We start from the raw sequence: 13,143 nt of genomic DNA, 5'->3' as shown, positions 1-13,143 counted from the left end.
TTGGTTTGGATATTTATAATACCCAAAACAGCTTACTCATTCTCTTGTTTGTGCTTATTTAACTCATCATTATTTCATGCAAGTCTTTCCATGTTTTTTCTGAAAATCAACCTGCTTGTCATTTCTTACAGTTCAGTTCTGTTCTATCACAATCATATATCACAACATAACACTACATATCATATATCTGTGTGTACATATTGCATTAGTACTTCTAACAAACACTTCAGCCTTCTGTAGCATCTGCCCTAATGACTATAACATTTCACCATTTAGAATGTTCCCTGAGTCTAAATAAAACTAAATTTTAAAAAAAGTAGAAAAAAAAAAAAAGATAACTCAGGGAAGAAATTGATTTATGAAACCACAGGATTAGTGACTTTTTAAATGCAAGTATGCTAGATTCTGGATTTCAGAAATGAGTTGCTGCATCTTTATCCCCCCAAATAAAAGGGCATTTTCTTTTGCTCCCTCCCTCCTGACTTCTCTGTTTTGATAGGAATATGGACACACTTGTGATTCCCCATCTCTGGAGGACCCAAATTCCAGCTGTCTTGGGGTCAAAATATCATTCACTGAAAACTTCCATGATCTGTTTGCTGTACATACATACACAATCCCAGTTTGTCAACAGAACATAAATAGTTTTTTGTAAGTCCTGAAGACAAACAGAAGCACATTTTGCCAACTGGCTGCTGAGCAAGGGATCAATCACTATGTTTTTCAGTAGCTCTACATGCAATTCTAATCTTAATTATAAAGGTTTTTCCGTGCCCCTGCCAAAGGGAATGGAGAAGCAAGGAAAGCCTGTCTATATGGTGGTTGGGGTATTTTATGACTTTTCCAGCCCCAAGGGCTGATTTATTTATTATTGATTAGATAACCTACTAATATTTCCAACTTTAATCTCCTTGTCAGGCCAGCATGGTCAACTAGAACAAACGTGATGCTTTCTCCTGCGTCTTTACTATTCTCATTATGCCTCCAGAGATCCTCAGTTGAAAGGTTACAACTTCTGGGCAAGATCTTAAAACTCCCCTGGCATTTTTGGAATAGGTTCCAAAGAGTTTGGGAACCAAGACAGCAACTAGTGGGATTCTTCCTCAATAGCTTATGTTACATGGAGAGCAAGAGCCAGCCTTTTAGAATCCAAAAATGGTTACTTAGAAGAGTACATATGCTCTAGGTTAATGCAGCCTGGTTTTCAGGGGGGAGAGAGGGAATGCTTCTCACTCCTTTGCTTCCATTAAAACCCACCTTAGAACGCTGAAGCAAAAAAGAACTGAACCATTAGCCCTGGAAAGGTCTGCTTAGGTAGGTAAAGCCTTAACTACTCATGAGGCATCTCCATCATGGAGGAGGTGGAAGCATGAGAATGCCCTAACATACACAACCTTGGTCTTCACAAAATCAACCGGAAGAGAAGGAGAAAGTATAAGCTCATGGATAAAGCCACAAAAATAGAAGAGGGAAGGGACCTGACCAGAGCAACCCTGGAAGCGATGAACTAAAGAGTGAGCCAAGGCTTAACAGTCTCTGTATTTTACCCCAGTGCTTTTAAAGAACTGGAAGGTGGGGCAGCTAGGTGGCGCAGTGGATAGAGCACCAGCCCTGAATTCAGGAAGACCCGAGTTCAAATACAAATAACTAAATACAGCCATTCTTTTAGCTTCTGGTGTTTCTATCACATGGGCCCATCACAGCCTTATAGAAGGTAACCAAAAACAATTCAAGCCCTTTCTATCACTATTGCCTTAGGCTTATATTTTTCCACCCTGCAAGCAATAGAATACTATGAAGAACCATTCACTATCTCTGATGTCATCTATGGTTCCACATTTTTTGTAGCAACAGGTTTCCATGGGCTACATGTAATCATTGGATCACTTTTCCTAGTGGTCTGCCTCTAGGACTATTTTATCACTTTACATCCACCCATCATTTTGGCTTTGAAGTTGCTGCCTGATATTGACACTTCATAGACGTAGTTTGACTATTCCTGTATGTATCCATTTACTGATAAGGCTCATATTTTTCTAGTATAATTAGTACTACTGATTTCCAATCATTAAGTTCTGGGTAAAACCAGAGAAAAATAATTAATATAATCTTAACCCTTCTGACCAACTCTATCATCGCAACAATTGTTGTTCTCATCGCCTTTTGACTACCTCAATTTTACCTGTACTTATAAAAATCCAGCCCCTACAAGTATGGATTCGATCCTTTAGGCTCTGCTCTGCTACTATTCTCAATAAAATTCTTTCTAGTTGCCATCACTTTTCTTCTCTTTGACCTAGAGATTGCTCTCCTTTTACCATTCCCAGGAGCCATCCAGCTCCCAACAACAGAAACTAAGCTCATCTTATCATTTTCCCTAATTATCCTACTCACAGGTGGTTTAGCATATGAATGATTTCAAAAAGGTCTTGAATGAACCCAATAGGTTTTTAATCTAATTGATTTCGACTCAATAAATCATGGTTCTACCCCAAGAATACCTTATGCTTCCTGTTAACTTAAATCTGATCGTGGCTTTCCAGTTAGCCCTCATAGGAGTCCTAATTTACCGATCTCACCTAATATCAACCCTCTTATGCTTAAGGGTATAATGTGATCTCAGACACTTAACACTTCCTAGCTGTGTGACCCTGGGCAAGTCACTTAACCCCAGCCTCAGGAAAAAAAAAAGAACTGGAAGGTATGTTTTACACCTTCCTCTCCAATCTCTTAGAGCAACTAAAGGATTGACACTAAGAGACATGTCCCAAGTTAGGACACCAAGGAAGGTGTAGAGCAGCACAGTCAGGACTGAAAGCTTCACAGGAGCTATATTTCTGATGTCATTGGTTAAAATTTACCTAATTTTTATATAATATATATGAATGTATTTGTTTTGTGTATGTGTGTACACATATGTGTGTGTATAAATACATATCCTAGCTATGTTAATCTTTTATATTTTTCTTTTTCTTTATTTTTACTTAAACATAACCAAGACAAAATAAATATCATAGCTACTAATATGTTAAATGAAAGGCATAAATGATAAATATATTACAATAATCATATTAAACTTAGATGATACTCTCCCAGCTGTGTACTTAATGTCTATGATGAAGGATGGACATACATTTATAAGAGCCTAGCAGGGAAGACTATAAGGGAGGAAAACTTATTTGCTGTAGATAATTCATAGCTCTAGACTGGAAACTTCAATGTTTTTAGTCTTTTCAGTAACATTTTTTAAAATTAAATTTACTTTTTGTTATATTTTAAATTCCAACTGTCTCCTTCCCTCCCTACCCCACACTAGAGAAGGCCACCATTTGACACAGATATATATATTTGTGTGTACATATATTTATGTGTGTGAGTATATTCAAAATATGTAGTTTTTGTGTATATACATATACACACAAATGTAAAACTATATTAGGCTTTCTTTTGTTTATCACTTCTTTCTCTGGAGGTGGTTAGCATTTTCATAGGATTTTTGTAATTGGTTTGAATATTTAAAATATCCAGAATAGCTTAATCATTCTCTTGCCTCTGCTTATTTTACTCATCATTATTTCATGCAAGTCTTTCCATGTTTTTCTAAAAATCAACCTTCTTGTCATTTCTTATAGTGCAGTAATATTCTATCACAATCATGTATCATAGCTTGTTTAGTTATTCCCCTCTTGATGGGTATCCCTTCAGTTTCCAGTTATTTGCTACCACAAAGGAGCTACTATAGATATTTTAGAACATATAGATTCCTTTCCTTTCTCCCTTGAAAACATATCTTAATAATGGCTATTACTAAGTCAAAAGATATTAATTCCTCTTTGGGCATAAGTCCAGATTGCTCTCCAAAATGGCTGGATCACAATAATGTATTAATGTCCCAATTTTTCCACATTCATTTGTCATTTCTCCCTTCTGTCATTTTAGCCAATCATAGTTATGAGATAATATCTCAAAGTTGTTTTAATTTGCATTTTTCTGATCAATAATGATTTAGAGCATTTTTCATATCACTATATATAATTTTGATTTCTTCATCCATTTTGACCATTTATCAGTTGAGAAATTATTCCTATTCTTATAAATTTGAAAAAGTTCTTTATATATTTAAGATATGACACCTTTATCTGAGAAACTATAAAATTCTCCCCCCCATTTTCTGTTTTCTTTCTAAGTTTGGCTAAATTAGTTTTATTTGTACAAAAACTTTTTAATTCAAAGTAATCAAAATTATATATTTTATATGTCCCATTCCTCTCTGTCTCTAATTTATTCATAAATTCTCCTTCTGTCTATAAGTCTGATAAGTAATATGTTCCATGTTCTTCAAATTTACTTATGATAGCTCCCTTTATGTCTAAGTCATATGTCCATTTTGACCTTATATTTTGGAAAACGATGTTAAGATATTGGTCTATATCTAGTTTCTGCTAGACTGCTTTCTAGTTTTCTCAACAATTTTTACAAAATAGTGACTTCTTATCCCAAAAAGTTTAAATCTTTACATTGTCAAATACAAAGTTACTATAATCATCTGTTACTGTGTATTATATGTCCACTCTGTTTCACCGATCTATCTTTCTATTTCTTAGCCAGTACCAGATCATTTTGATAATTATTACCTTACCAGTTTAAGATCTGGTATTGCTAGGTGTCCTTCCTTTACTTTCCCCCCTCCCCCATTAATTCTCTTGATATTCTTCTATTCTTCCAAATGAATTTTGTGGGTTTTTTCCACTTAGCTCAATAAAATATTTTTTTAGTAGTTTGGTTGAGACTGTATTGAATAAGTAAATTAGTTTAGGTATTGTTATTTTTTATTATATTAGCTCTTCCCACACAAGAACAATGAATAGTTCTCTAATTATTTATATCTGACTTTATTTGTATAAATAGTGTTTTTTAATTGTTCATGTAATATAATTTTGGGGTTTATCTTGGGGTACTCCCAAGATATGTTTTATACTGTTTAAATGGAGTTGTATTTTACTATCTCTTCTTAAAGGTTTGTTGGTAATATATAGAAGTTCTGACAATTTATGTGGGTTTATTTTATACCCTGTTACTTTGCTTAAAGTATTGTTTCAACTACTTTTTTAATATTGCCCATTCTTATTCCTTCACTTTTTTTCACTTTTTCTTCTCATTACTATTTCTTGCACTTCTAATGCAATATTGATTAATGTCCATAATAATGAGCATCCTTGTTGCACTTCTGATGTTATTAAGAAGGCTTCTGGGTTATCCTCATTACAAAGAATGATTGCTGATGGTTTTAGGTAGATGCTTCTTATCATTTTAAAGAAAAATTCTATTATTACATTATGCTTTGAAGTGTTTTTAATAGGAGTGAGTGTTGTATTTTGTAAATAAAAAAAACCTTTTTCTGCATCTGTTGATATAATTAAACGATTTTGGTTTCTTTTGTTATCAACATAATCAATTAAGCTAATAATTTCCCTTATATTAAATCATCCCTGAATTCCAGGAATAAATCCCACATGGTCAAATATATTATCTTTGTGATATATTGTTGTAACCTCCTAGTTAATATTTTGTTTAGGATTTTTACATCCATATTCACTAATGAAATTGGTCTATGATTCTCGTTCTCTCTTTTTGCTCTTTCTGGCTTAGGTATTCTCCCATATTTGTTTCACAAAAGGAATTTGGTAGGACTCTTTTGTATATCATTCCAAATAATTTACTTGTAAAACCTTGTCTTAATGCTTTTTTTCTTAGGAAACTCATTCAAATTCTGTTCAATTTCTTTTTCTAAAAAAGATTTATTTAGATATTTGATTTCTTCTTTTGTTAATTATGCAGTTTACATTTTTGTGTGTTAATCCATGCACTTTATATTTTTGTATGTATTCTTTAATTTCACTTAAATTGTTAAATTTATTGGCATATAATTGGGTAAAATATCTCCTATTAATGTTGAATTTCCTTTTTATTAATGATATATTCACCTTTTTCATTTTTGAGTCTTGTTGACTTTTAAATAATCTCTTCAAACAAGAAATTATTTAGATACCAAGTTAAAATGTATTATCTTTCCTTTTACAGGACTCAGAACTCAGTTCTGTACCAAAATTTGACCAGACCCCAAATGAAAGCAAATGTATGTTAAAATGAAGAATAGAAAGTACCATCTGGAAGATGCAATCACAAGTGTGCCTCAGATTAAATTGTGTATAAAAGTGTGGAATAAAATCTTATTGTTATGAGAGCTAGAACTTGTTTTGCAAGCAGCTGCGGGAGCCAAATGGAAAGGAAGCTTTGATGGCAGGCTGGGTTAGGGGGAGAGTATAAAGTATGGCTCCTCTCCATAGAGAATTGGGCCTAAAACCAATTAATGATGGGCACTGAGGTTATATCCTAATAAAAAATTACATAACAAAGCAGCATAAATTTTGACCTGGAAGGAATATCAGGGCCATCAAGTCCAACATTCTTATTTTACAAATAAGGCAACCAGTCCTAGGAAGGTGAAATACCTTGTGGAAGAGCACCTAAGCAGGAAGTGGCAAAGGCAGAACTTGAACCCACAGTTGTAACACCAGAGCTAGTTTTTCTCCCATACACCATGCCTCCCTGAGATTTACAAAAGCACTTTTCTTCATGAGTCTTGTGAAGCAAATAGTGCTAATTTTACTGTTCCCATTTTATAGGTGAGAACATTTCAAATCAGATTCTATTCCCAAGGATCCGCTCTTTGGCCTTCACTTCACAGCACAGCTCTCCTGAATCTCTTCGCATGTGTGACTACCCTCTGGTCATCCTATTCTTCCTAAAGGTGGGTGTCCCTCCAGGTTCTGACCTCAGCCCTTCTCTCTCTAGATTCTCCTCTCTGAGGATCTATCTCTATGCAGATGACCCCTATATCCATATGTACCCCTCTCCCAGTTCCTGGCTTTTTAACCTAATATCATCTCAAATTCATCATGTCCAAAATTTAATCTTTCTCTTCATCCCAAAACCCCTGCTCTTCCTCCCACTAGTCTCATTCTGTCCAGTCATCCAGGCTTAAACCCTGAGAATTCCTCACCCTCATCCTGAACATCTAACCACCTGCCAAGCTGTGTCCATTTTACCTCCATATCTTCTCATATTTGTCTCTTTCTGTTCACACTATTGACCCAACCTAATTCCAGATTTTTATCATCTATTACATTATATTTTAATGTCTACTTTGGAAACAGGAGAAATTCATTCTCATGTTTTTCCATACCCAAAGGGAATGATATTATTTGGGCATGGGGCAACCATAGCACAAATATAGAAATTGCTTTTTGTTCAGACTCTTTACAAAGTTCTTTACTAATTCTGCCCAGCCATTGATGTCTATCACTTGTCTTAATTCCTTAACATTTTCTAAATGCTCTGCCCAAACGTTATTCCAAACTAGACTGTCAGTTCCATAAAGTCCTCATTCTCTTTTAGGACACAAATACTCATTTTAACTACTTATCCACAGCTAGTCAAACCTCTATAATTCTATATTTAACAAGCATCTAACTGAATTGTTTGTGGGGTATCTTTCTCAGTAATATTAACCCAAATCGTAATTCTTAAAACTTAACTCATTGAGTCCCAAATACCATTATAGTAGAATAGCATTTTTATGATTAGAAATGGCTTTCATTTATTTTTTTATTATTAATTTTTATAATTATAACATTTTCTTTGACAGTACATATGCATAGGTAATTTTTTTTTTTTTTACAACACTATCCCTTGTACTCCCTTCTGTTCCAAGTTTTCCCCCTCCTTCCCTCCACCCCCTCCCCTAGATGGCAGGCATTCCCATACATATTAAATATCTTATAGCATATCCTAGGTACAATATATATGTGCAGAACTGAATTTTGTTGTTGTTGTTGCAAAGGAAGGATTGTATTCGCAAGGTAAAAATAATCTGGGAAGAGAAACAAAACAAAACAAACAAACAAAAAAAACAATGCTCACAGTTTACACTCATTTTCCAGTGTTCCTTTTCTGGATGTAGCTGATTCTGTCCATCATTGATCAATTGGAATTGGATTAGCTCTTCTCTATGTTGAAGATATCCATTTCCATCAGAATATATCCTCATACAGTATCATTGTTGAAGTGTGTAATGATCTCCAAGTTCTGCTCATTTGACTCAGCATCAGTTGATGTAAGTTTCTCCAAGCCTCTCTTTATTCCTCCTGTTGGTCATTTCTTACAGAACAATATTCCATAACATTCATATACCATAATTTACCCAACCATTCTCCAATTGATGGACATCCATTCATTTTCCAGTTTCTAGCCACTATGAAAAGGGCTGCCACAAACATTTTGGCACATACAGGTCCCTTTCCCTTCTTTAGTATTTCCTTGGGATATAAGCCCAGGAGTAGCACTGCTGGGTCAAAGAGTATGCACATTTTGATAACTTTTGGGGCATAATTCCAGATTGCTCTCCAGAATGGTTGGATTCTTTCACAACTCCACCAACAATGCATCAGTGTCCCAGTTTTCCCACATCCCCTCCACCATTCATCATTATTTGTTCCTGTCATCTTAGCCAATCTGACAGGTGTATAATGATATCTCAGAGTTGTCTTAATTTGCATTTCTCTGATCAATAGTGATTTGGAACACTCTTTCATATGAGTGGAAATAGTTTTAATTTCATCATCTGAAAATTGTCTGTTCATATCCTTTGACCATTTATCAATTGGAGAATGGCTTGATTTCTTATAAATTAAAGTCAATTCTCTGTATATTTTGGAGATAAGGCCTTTATCAGAACCTTTAACTGTTAAAATGTTTTCCCAATTTGTTACTTCCCTTCTAATCTTGTTTGCATTAGTTTTGTTTGTGCAGAAACTTTTTAATTTGGTATAATCAAAATGTTCTATTTTGTGATCAATAATGGTCTCTAGTTCTCCCTTGGACACAAACTCCTTCCTCCTCCACAAGTCCGAGAGATAAAACCATATTCCTCCAATTTATTTATGATTTCGTTCTTTATGCCTAAATCTTGGACCCATTTTGATCTTATCTTGGTATGTGATGTTAAATGTGGGTCCATGCCTAGTTTCTGCCATACTAATTTACAGTTTTCCCAGCAGTTTTTGTCAAATAATGAATTCTTATCCCAAAAGTTGGAATCTTTGGGTTTGTCAAACACTAGATTGCTATTTTTATTCACTATCTTGCCCTGTGAACCTAACCTATGCCACTGATCAACTAGTCTATTTCTTAGCCAATACCAAATGGTTTTGGTGACTATTGCTTTATAATATAGTTCTAGATCAGGTACAGCTAGACCACCTTCATTTAATTTTTTTTTTCATTACTTCCCTAGAAATCCTTGACCTTTTGTTGTTCCATATGAATTCTGTTGTTATTTTTTTCTAGGTCATTAAAATAGTTCCTTGGGAGTCTGATTGGTATAGCACTAAATAAATAAATTAGTTTAGAGAGTATTGTCATCTTAATTATATTCACTTGACCTATCCAAGAGCACTGAATGTCTTTCCAATTATTCAAATCTGACTTTATTTTTGTGGCAAGTGTTTCATAATTTTGCTCATATAATTCCTGACTTTCCTTTGGTAGATATATTCCCAAATATTTTATACTATCAACCGTTATTTTGAATGGAATTTCTCTTTGTATTTCTTGCTGTTGGATTGTGTTGGTAATGTATAAAAATGCTGAGGATTTATGTGGATTTATTTTGTATCCTGCAACTTTGCTAAAATTCTGAATTATTTCTAATAGCTTTTTAGCAGAGTCTTTGGGGTTCTCTAAGTATACCATCATGTCATCTGTAAAGAGTGATAGTTTGATTTCCTCATTTCCTACTCTAATTCCTTGAATCTCTTTCTCAGCTCTTATTGCCGAGGCTAGCATTTCTAGTACTATATTGAATAGTAATGGTGATAGTGGACAACCTTGTTTCACTCCTGATCTTACAGGGAAAGGTTCTAGTTTATCGCCATTACATATGATGTTTACTGACGGTTTTAAATATATGCTCGTTATTATTTTAAGGAATAGTCCATTTATTCCTATACTCTCAAGCGTTTTTAGTAGTAATGGATGTTGGATTTTATCAAATGCTTTTTCTGCATCTATTGTGATGATCATATGGTTTTTATTAATTTGATTATTAATATGATCAATTATACTAATAGTTTTCCTAATATTAAACCAGCCCTGCATTCCTGGTATAAATCCCACTTGGTCATAGTGTATTATCCTGGGGATGATTTTCTGAAGTCTTTTTGCTAATATCTTATTTAAGATTTTAGCATCAATATTCATTAAGGAAATTGGTCTATAGTTTTTTTTTCTTTTTTTTTCTTTTTTTTTTTAATAATATTATCCCTTGTATTCATTTTTCCAAATTATCCCCTCCCTCCCTCCACTCCCTCCCCCCGATGACAGGTAATCCCATACATTTTACATGTGTTACAATATAACTTAGATACAATACATGAGTGTAAATACCATTTTCTTGTTGCACAATAAGCATTAGATTCCAAAGGTACAAGTAACCTGGGCAGACAGACAGTAGTGCTAACAATTTACATTCACTTCCTAGTGTTCCTTCTCTGGATGTAGCTACCTCTGTCCATCATTGATCAACTGGAAGTGAGTTGGATCTTCTTTATGTTGAAGATTTCCACTTCCATCAGAATACATCCTCATACAGTATTGTTGTTGAAGTGTATAGTGATCTTCTGGTTCTGCTCATTTCACTCAGCATCAGTTGATGTAAGTCTCTCCAAGCTTCTCTGTATTCCTCCTGCTGGTCATTTCTTACAGAACAATAATATTCCATAACCTTCATATACCATAATTTACCCAACCATTCTCCAATTGATGGGCATCCATTCAACTTCCAGTTTCTAGCTACAACAAAAAGAGCTGCCACAAACATTTTGGCACATACAGGTCCCTTTCCGCTCTTTAGTATTTCTTTGGGATATAATCCCAATAACAGCAATGCTGGGTCAAAGGGTATGCACAATTTGATAACTTTTTGGGTATAGTTCCAAATTGCTCTCCAGAATGGCTGGATTCTTTCACAACTCCACCAACAATGTATCAGTGTCCCAGTTTTCCCACATCCCCTCCAACATTCATCATTATTTGTTCCTGTCATCTTAGCTAATCTGACAGGTGTGTAGTGTTATCTCAGAGTTGTCTTAATTTGCATTTCTCTGATCAGTAGTGATTTGGAACACTTTCATATGAGTGGAAATAGTTTCGATTTCATCATCTGAGAATTGTCTGTACATATCCTTTGACCATTTATCAATTGGAGAATGGTTTGATTTCTTATAAATTAGGGTCAGTTCTCTATATATTTTGGAAACGAGACCTTTGTCAGAACCTTTACTTTTAAAAATATTTTCCCAATTTGTTACTTCCCTTCTAATCTTGTTTGCATTAGTATTGTTTGTACAGAAACTTTTTAGTTTGATGTAATCAAAATCTAGTATTTTGTGATCAACAATGATCTCTAGTTCTCCTCTGGTCATAAATTCCTTCCTCCTCCACAGGTCTGAGAGGTAGACTATTTTCTGTTTCTCTAATCTATTTATTATCTCACTCTTTATGCCTAAATCATGGACCCATTTTGATCTTATCTTGGTATATGGTGTTAAGTGTGGTCCATATCTAATTTCTGCCATACTAATTTCCAGTTTTCCCAACAGTTTTTTCCAAATAATGAATTTTTGTCCCTAATGTTGGTATCTTTGGGTTTGTCAAAGATTAGATTGCTATAGATGTACCCTTTTTTGTCCTTTGTATTTAATCTGTTCCACTGATCTACCGGTCTATTTCTTAGCCAATACCAAATGGTTTTGGTGACTGCTGCTATATAATATAGCTTTAGATCAGGTACACTTAGACCACCTTCCTCTGACTTTTTTTTCATTAGTTCCCTTGCAATTCTCGACCTTTATTCTTCCATATGAATTTTGTTGTTATTTTTTCTAGGTCTATAGTTTTCTTTCTCAGTTTTCGATCTACCTGGTTTAGGTATCAGTACCATGTCTGTGTCATAAAAGGAATTTGGTAGGACTCCTTCAATCCCTATTTTTTTCAAATAGTTTATATAGCATTGGAGTTAATTGTTCTTTAAGTGTTTGGTAGAATTCACATGTAAATCCATCTGGTCCTGGGGATTTTTTCTTAGGGAGTTGGTTAATAGCTTGTTCTATTTCTTTTTCTGAGATGGAACTATTTAGACTACTTACTTCTTCCTCTGTTAATCTGGGCAAGCTATATTTTTGAAGGTATTCTTCCATTTCATTTAAGTTATCGAATTTATTGGCATAAAGTTGAGCAAAGTAGCTCCTAACTATTGTTCTAATTTCCTCTTGATTAGTGGTGAGTTCTCCCTTTTGATTTTCAAGACTAACAATTTGCTTTTTCTCTTTCCTTTTTTTAATCAGGTTTACTAAGGGTTTGTCTAGTTTGTTGGTTTTTTCATAGAACCAACTCTTAGTTTTATTAATTAATTCAATAGTTTTTTTACTTTCAATTTTATTAATCTCACCTTTTATTTTTTGAATTTCAAGTTTTGTGTTTGTCTGGGGGTTTTTAATTTGTTCCTTTTCTAGCAATTTTAGTTGTAAGCCCAATTCGTTGGCCCTCTCTTTCTCTATTTTATGCAAGTAGGGCTGTAGAGATATAAAACTTCCCCTTATTACTGCTTTGGCTGTATCCCACACATTTTGGTATGATGTCTCATTATTGTCATTTTCTTGGGTGAAGTTATTAATTATGTCTATGATTTGCTGTTTTACCCAATCATTCTTTAGTATAAGATTATTTCGTTTCCAATTATTTTTTGGTCTATTTTCCCCTGGCTTTTTGTTAAATGTAATTTTGATTGCATTGTGGTCTGAAAAGGATGCATTTACTATTTCTGCCTTACTGCATTTGATTTTGAGGTTTTTATGCCCTAGTAGATGATCAATTTTTGTATAGGTTCCATGAACTGCTGAGAAGAAAGTATACTCCTTTCTGTCTCCATTTAGCTTTCACCAAAGATCTATCATATCAAACTTTTCTAGTATTCTATTTACCTCTTTGACTTCTTTCTTATTTATTTTGTTGTTTGATTTATCT

The 13,143-nt window shown here is 34.1% G+C and overlaps 1 protein-coding gene across 6 annotated transcripts in view; it reads left to right on the top strand.

The window, feature by feature from the left end:
- Positions 1-6,246, top strand: part of LOC141551315 (phospholipid-transporting ATPase ABCA3-like) — a 230,654-nt gene extending 224,408 nt beyond the window's left edge. For all 6 annotated transcript variants that reach the window (XM_074282818.1, XM_074282817.1, XM_074282822.1 and 3 more), the window contains one exon: positions 6,082-6,246. The gene's annotated coding sequence lies outside the window, so the exon portion shown is untranslated. The remainder of the gene's footprint in view (positions 1-6,081) is intronic.
- Positions 6,247-13,143: the final 6,897 nt, after the last annotated feature.

Source organism: Sminthopsis crassicaudata, chromosome 1 (genome assembly GCF_048593235.1).
Source record: "Sminthopsis crassicaudata isolate SCR6 chromosome 1, ASM4859323v1, whole genome shotgun sequence".
In the NCBI taxonomy this organism is placed as follows: Eukaryota; Metazoa; Chordata; class Mammalia; order Dasyuromorphia; family Dasyuridae; genus Sminthopsis; species Sminthopsis crassicaudata.
The sequence above is the reverse complement of the archived record's forward strand: the minus strand, read 5'-3'. Positions and strand labels throughout refer to the sequence as shown.